The sequence below is a fragment of the Mastomys coucha genome, unplaced genomic scaffold (assembly GCF_008632895.1).
Source record: "Mastomys coucha isolate ucsf_1 unplaced genomic scaffold, UCSF_Mcou_1 pScaffold20, whole genome shotgun sequence".
Taxonomy (NCBI): Eukaryota; Metazoa; Chordata; class Mammalia; order Rodentia; family Muridae; genus Mastomys; species Mastomys coucha.
Genome location: NW_022196903.1, coordinates 26,226,283 through 26,233,054, shown reverse-complemented (window position 1 = coordinate 26,233,054; position 6,772 = coordinate 26,226,283). Strand labels below are relative to the sequence as shown.

Sequence of the window (6,772 nt, the reverse complement as noted above, 5' to 3'; positions counted from 1 at the left end):
GAGGTCTTTTAATTTTGTTCTTATTTTTTTTATTATTTCTTTATTTGTGACAGGTTCTCATGAATCCCAGTCTGGCCTCAAGCTTGTTACATAGCTGAAAAGTAACTTATGGTCCTATCTGCCTCCCTAGAGTGCTGGGGTGACAGGCGAGAATCACCAGACTCAGTCTGGACCCAAGGCTTCATGTTTGCTAGGCATGCACTCTATCAACTATACCCATGAGCTGTATCCCTCATTCCCGCCCGAGGTCTCAGGATGCAGCCTGCTCCACATAAAGCAAACTTGTCGCACTCCCTCCTCTCTGCCTTTTTCCTCCGTTAAAACCAGGAGCTGATAGGACTGTTACTTGAACAAGTAACTACACTGATTTTTTTTTTTAACAATCCCCTTTTCATTACTGACATTATGAATTGTACAGAAGTGTACTTCTGCAGACATTTTATCCCTCTACAGCGTTCCTTCTGTTCTTGCCCAGGCAGAAGTTCTCCTGTGTATGCTCGCGCATGCTCTCATAGTCCCACCCCGGTAGGCTCTGTGAATGCAGAGCTGCCTTCTCTAGCTATTTCCATTTCGAGGGTGCAGCAGTACTGTTTGTCACTTCTGTTTCACCAACACATTCTTCTTGGCTGGTAGGAATTAAGCATGTAATAGCAGCTCTTCAATAAGGAATTAGTTGGAATTCAAGTTGTGCCAACTTTATTTAATGCTTGCTTCTCAGCAGAACGATATTGTCAGTTGATTCTATATACATTGAAGTTCACCATTACCCCCTATGTTATGTCCCCGTGCCACTAATTTGGTCATCTGTATTGGGGAAACATTATTGATATTGCCATCAAAGGCTCATAAGACTCACTAGAAATTGATAACACATAGCCAATGGAGAGAGGGCAGGAACCAATGCTGCAGTGGGGGTGCTCCATAAGGCACGGCGAAAACAGAGGCCAGTCTGGAATAGGAAAGCCGGGCCGTGAAAGGTCTATTGTCCCACCCAACGATAAAAACGCAGGAAGCTTTTACCGTGAAGTAGATCAGCCTTATTCTAACAGGTATCCCCTGAGGGCAATGTGTCTCACGGGGGAGAACATGCATGGTGTCAGCAGTATAAGACAGGTAGATGCCTGTGGAAGGCAGCTGGACAGAGCCGAGATCAACAAGACATTGAGCCATGGTGAAACAGGCTACTGCTCAGAGATGCACGCCACTGGCGGAAGACTGGCATTCAACACATAATGCCCAGAGGCTGAGGGAAAAGACAGAGCTTATGACAGAAGCCCAGAATCAATAGAGACCATAATACAATACGTGCAACCTTTAGGTGTCTGGGGTTCAGATGACCTGGCTGGAAGGGAGAATCACGTACTTTTTTACCCAGTTACAATTGGCCTTGAAGTACTGGGGTGAGGGAGGCTGTGGAGCTAGGCCCTTAAGTAGGCGGAGCTTCATGGGCAACCCAGCAGCTGGTTGCTACGGACAACTGGCCAGCTGCCTTACCGAATGCTCTGGTGACAATATCGCTTCTGCTTTTACTTTCGCCCAAATGTTCCTTATCAGGCTTGTGGGTTTCTAGACATGTCTGTGACTCTGTGACTTCTAGGTTACTCTGCCCTGCCTGATGGTGCCTCTTGTGTGTGAATAAGCTGTCTACCTTCATGCTGCAACCACAGCAACAACTGCTGAAATGGACCAGTTGTTCACTGTGTCCCACGGGGTAGGTGATTTATATATACCCCCTTATTTAATCCCCAACCTCCTTTGTAGGTAGTTATTATTATCCCCACTTTGAATTAAGGAAAATGAAATTCATATGGTTTATATAATCAGCCCAAGGTCTCACAGCTGGAATGCAAAAGAGCTTACACCTCAACCTTTCCCCCACCCCCTTCAGTTGCTTCTAAAGATACTTTTTAATGCATCTATACAGAAACAAACCCAGGCAATTCTCACTGATTTTTTTTCCAGCCACTTGATTTTCTAAATAGCTGCCTCTCCATGTCCTCTTTTATCTCCATGATACTCAGGACAGGACTATGTAAAAGCAAATTTTTAGTATCTGATAAATGAATTATGACAATCATTAGTGCTTTAATCCCAACACTTGGGAGGCAGAGACAGAGAGATTTCTTGAGTTCTAGGTCAGCCTGGTCTACATAGTGAAATTTCAGGCTGGCCAGAGCTAAACAGTGAGACACTGTCTTAAAAACAACAAAACCAACTGGCAAACAAATAAGCCCAAATGATAACAACAACAAAAAAACAATACACATATGAATTGTGAGAGTTGGGAATATGGCCTAGTTGGTAAAATGCCTGTTGGCATACAAGCATTGGGACCTGAGTGAAACCCCTAACACTCGTGTAAACATTTGTGTGTGGTGACACAAGTTTTCGCCCAAATGTTCCTTATCAGGCTATTGATTCTGGGCTTCTGTCATAAGCTCTGTTATCCTACCATTGGGAAGGTGTGAAAGAGGGATTTGTAGACCTAGTTAGTGAGCCCAAGGTACCAACAAGAGACCTGGTATCAAAACAAACCAACAAACAACAACCACCACCAAAAGAAAAAAGCAAGTTGGAAATGCAAAAACAACAACTATGCCCACCCCTACACCCCTCACCCAAAGACATACCTGGGATGGCTTCTGAGAAATAACACTTGAGGTTAATCTTTGGCCTCTATAAGCACATGCACACATATAGACATAGCTACATATATAGGAACACTATCATACACCTTCACACAGACACACTCACAAACACCCTGTGGTGATTTGGATGAGAATGGCTTCCATAGGATCATATATTTGAATGTTGACTCCCCAGTTGGTAGAATTGTTTGGGAGGGACTAGGAGGTATGGCCTTGTTGGAAGTGTGTCACCAAGTGAAGGCCTTGAGGTTTCAAATGATTGGAACCTTTCCTGGAGTGATCTCTCTGCCTCCTGATTGTGACCCAAGATATAAGTTTTCAGCTACTGCTCTGGCTCCATGCCTGCCTGTCTACTGCCACGGTTCCCACAATGATGGTCATGGACCATATGAAATCATAAGCTCCCAATAAACTATTTCTTCTGTAAGCTGCCTAGGTCATGGTGCCTCATTATAGTAATAGAAAAATAACCAAGACATACACATACAAGACTCATTAGCATTTGTTTTATCTTGGTTTTATGTACTTATAAAGCCAGCTAGGAAGAACTCTTTATCGTATAAAACACAGTTAAGAGTCACTTACTGATGGAGACATGATCCAGGAAATGTCCTCAAGTGATTTTTGTTGTTTGGTAAACTGAGAGTCCTCACAGAAGCCTACATTGTATATAGAGTACTATTCACCTGGGCTACATGATATACATTATATATTATATATACAGCATATATTATGCCTGTTTTATACATATACACATACATATAAAACAGCATATTGTTCACAGGACCATAATAAAGAAAAAGTTAAATTAAATCAAGCATAAGAAAAAGATGTAAGAGATTGCTGCTATAACACGGCACATGGTCTTACGGTCATCATATTTATTGGTAGGAACATGCTCTAAAATAATAAAGTAACAGAAAGTATAGCATAATAAGCCCATACTATGGTCCTTTATAATAACTATCAGGTTACTGATACCTCATGGTACTGTTTGTACCTTATATGACCAGAGGTACAGTAGGCTTACGGCACTAGTATCACCCTATCCATGTTGATAATGCCTCCTGCTCCAGCATTCTGAAAGCTATGCTATCACTAAGCAACTAGAATTTTTCAACCCCATTATGATATTATGGGACCATTATCGCATATGGGTCCATTGCTGGCTAAAATGTTGAAACAGTTACCGACAGGTACATTACAAGGAAGAAGTGAATCACATGAAGACAACTGTTCCTAGGGGACACTTCTGTTCCTGAGTGCAGATCAACAGGTAGATATGTCCAAGAGAGTTGAGACATGAACAAAAAGGTGAAAAATATGGAAGCGAAGCAAATTATTGTCTTCGGAAGCCCAAACGTGAACAGTTTTTCTCATAACAAGATATTCAGACTTAACTAAACCAGAGGTTGCAAAACCCCTCCCTGTGCAGCCCATATGCAGCCCACATCTGTTTCTGTGTGGCTTATAAACTAAGAATTGTTTTCACATTTAAAAAAAAATGGTTGGAAAAATGTTAAAAGAGGAATGAAATCAAATGACAAAGGAGAACTGTATAAAATCCAAATTTTGTTATCCATAAATAGTCTCATTGAAACATAGCCATACTTACTCAATATTACCTCTTTTCACTCTCCCTTCCTTCCTTCTTCCAGCCATATTGCTATATAACCTAGTTTGGCCTTGAACCCAAGATTTCATGCCTTCCTCAGCCTCCTGAGTGTCTGGAGCTGGGACTGCAGATGTGCCCTCTGCACTCAGCATCATTGATATACTTCGATGGCTGCTTTCTCACTGCAGTGACAGTATTCAAGATTTGGAAGAGAGACAGAGAAGCCTAAAATATTTTCTATCTCATCTTTTGTAGACAACGTTTGCTAATCACTGATCATAATAATGTTAGGATGTCATAAGCCTTTCAATATTGTTAAAGCTACTGCTAATATTTTAGTTTCTAAAGTTTTCTTTAGATTTGTTTCATTTTCACTAATATGTATTTGTAGACCTCATGTGTACCAGTATTCTTAGAAGCTAGAAGAGGGTGCCAGATACCCTGGTGGTGGAGCCACAGGTGGTTGTGAATGGTCCAATGTGGGCACTGTGATTCAAAATGGAATTCTTTGGCTCTACAGTTAGGAGCAAGTGCCACGTCTCCAGCTCTACATTCTTAGTTTCCAGTCGATTATGTTCTTCCTCACCCCACTCTTCTTTTTTCTCTCTCCTTTCAAGACAGGTTCTCATGAAGCCTTAGCTGGCCCAGTGCTCACTGACCATCTGCTTGTATTGATTCCACCTCCCTAGTGCGGGCCTTAACTGGGCGCTCAACATCGTTTTGGTTTTGTTGTTGCTGTTGTTGTGTGATATTAAGGTTTGAACCCAGTGTTCTCTGCACACATTCTAGACAACTGCTCTTCAAACTGCGTATACACCTGGTGCTCTTCTGTCAATGATCCCCAGGTTCTCAGAATGAAACCATCTTGTTCCTCCTGCCTAGAGTCACCATTCTCTTTGTAGGAATCTAAGGCCGGGAATCTAAGAGTGGCCACTGTAGCAACCCCAAAATGGATTTGCTGAGAGACACTGACTTTAGATGGGGTGAAATAAACTATTCTTTTTATCCTCTAGGACATGAAGAAATACAAAAGTGACTTAGATGTCCCAGACAGAGGAAATACTTGTCACAGTTCTGAGAAGGCACTTATTAGAAAGGAGTATGGTCCTGTGAGTAATCGGCCTGTTAGCTCTCAAGTAAAACCAGTACACAAGATTTCTATTTCCTAAATAAGATTCCTTGTGGTGAACCTCAAGTGAGTTTTACTTATCTGTTTACTTATTTATTTTGTGGTGCTGGGAGGAAGATCCAGGGCCTTCCACGTAGTAGATAAGTTCTACTCCTGAACTTCATCCTTAGCCTGTATTGATTGATCCACACATAAATTCTACAGTCTTTGTCTGTTTGTGATTTCTGTCACTCTTCTATTTAACAGAAATTTACTGGCTATTTACTATGTGTGAGACACTGGATATACAAACTTTCTAAAATATCCCAACTCTTATAGACATTAGGCTGCAGGAGAAGACCACCGTGCTATGCTAATCTTTCTTGACAGTGCTGATGAGCCAGTCTCCTTTTTGTCCCTTAGTTCTACTTCTCTGGGTTCTCTTTATGTCTCCATTGCGAACTTTCTTTTCTATTCAACCTCTATATTGAACATATTTTTATTTTTTATTATTTCATCTTATTTTTGCCCATCCAAGGTGATCTCTTAAGTTCACAAATCAAGCTCCTGCAACCCTTCTGAGCTTCAGATTCCTATCTCCAGGTCTGTGGTAGCCATCGTCACTGGGGCAGAACTTCTAATTGTCTCCTCAATCCTATGGCTGTTGCAAGATCCCCATCTTAGTCACTGAGACTCTGGTCAGACATCTGATCTCACATCTATTATCTTCTAAGATAACAGAAGAATCTTCAAGCCCATTGTGACAGTGACCCTGTCTCCTTCTGTGTCACCCACCAAGTCCTATCTACCATTAAAGTATTTAAAACAGCTCTGTGGGCCTTGGTTATTTCTTGGTCCCTTCATACCACCCTCCTCACCTGGCGATGCTTCTTTCTCACACATGTCTTTGAAAGGTCCTTCAGACTAGTCTCTCCACATGTGCTCTTGTCCTGTTCACTTTTATATGCTCACCCCGACAATACAACTTAGACCAAAAAATAAAAAATAAAAAAATGAAAATCTCCCATCCAAAAAAAAAGGTAGCAAAATACATGTGTTGTTCTTCATCTAATTTTTATTTTATTACTTAGTAATGTAATGAGAAGCTGAGTTCCCATGGGTATGTCTGGGAGTGTGCTGTGTACTGAATGGCCATGTGGAAGGGACAGTGTGACATGTGTCCTGCCCCTGGACATGAGTGTTGACAGTTTCTTGGGTGAAGCTTGTTTGTATATAAAAAAACTTATACACACACACACACACACACACACACACACACACATATATACACACACACACATACACATATATACATACACACACCACCTCATGTTCTTCCTTTGGGAAATATTTTCTCTGTCAAGGTCATTGGGGAATGTCCTCTCTGCCAAGGTTATTGAC

General features: G+C 41.5%; 1 long non-coding RNA gene across 1 annotated transcript; it reads left to right on the top strand.

Moving 5' to 3' along the window:
* Positions 1-3,810: 3,810 nt before the first annotated feature.
* LOC116098690 lies at positions 3,811-6,200 on the top strand. Its single transcript, XR_004121907.1, has 3 exons — positions 3,811-3,924; positions 5,277-5,458; positions 5,910-6,200. It is a non-coding gene; the product is annotated as an uncharacterized LOC116098690 (long non-coding RNA).
* The last annotated feature ends 572 nt before the right edge of the window (positions 6,201-6,772 follow it).